The sequence below is a fragment of the Penaeus monodon genome, chromosome 28, assembly GCF_015228065.2.
Source record: "Penaeus monodon isolate SGIC_2016 chromosome 28, NSTDA_Pmon_1, whole genome shotgun sequence".
In the NCBI taxonomy this organism is placed as follows: Eukaryota; Metazoa; Arthropoda; class Malacostraca; order Decapoda; family Penaeidae; genus Penaeus; species Penaeus monodon.
In genome coordinates this window covers 34,614,533-34,615,142 of record NC_051413.1, presented here as the reverse complement: position 1 = coordinate 34,615,142, position 610 = coordinate 34,614,533, and positions in this window count along the sequence as shown.

The window sequence follows — 610 nt, the reverse complement described above, 5'->3', positions numbered from 1 at the left end:
ATAAAGATACAAACATCACCACATTTAACATTACTGATATCACCACCAGTACTGTAACGACAAACTTAATCACCATCTTCAAAATTAAAAGCAAAAAATCTGTCATCATTATTCCAAAAATCCTAATTGAGATTACTGCCACCCATCAATTTTACATCTAGTTCGTTATCATCTTAATCGCTGGTTAATAAACTCTGTCCAAGTCTCAGGAAAAGAAAGAAAGAAAAAAAAGCATCACATGTGGACTCCGATTCTGTTTATTCTGATCAGCTGACGCCTGGTACTTTTGTTTACATGTGTTTCAGTACTATATAAACTATCAGACTTTATGCAATCATTTTCATGCCTTTAGAAATTTGCCACATTCAACCCTACTATTTACTAAAAGGAGACTTATCATTACAATAATGAGGAGAGAAAAGGGAGAGATTTAAAAAACATTCTCATAACACCTGTTTCCTTGTTTGTTTCTCTAGTGAGGCAGAAAACTTACCCTACTGAGGTGCCGGCAGGGCGATGTGACCGCGCTTGCTGTTCCTCTCGACTGCCTATCTCTCGGAGCTGAGAAAGGAAAATTATTGGTGAAGTTTTCCCAAATTTCTGAACGAGT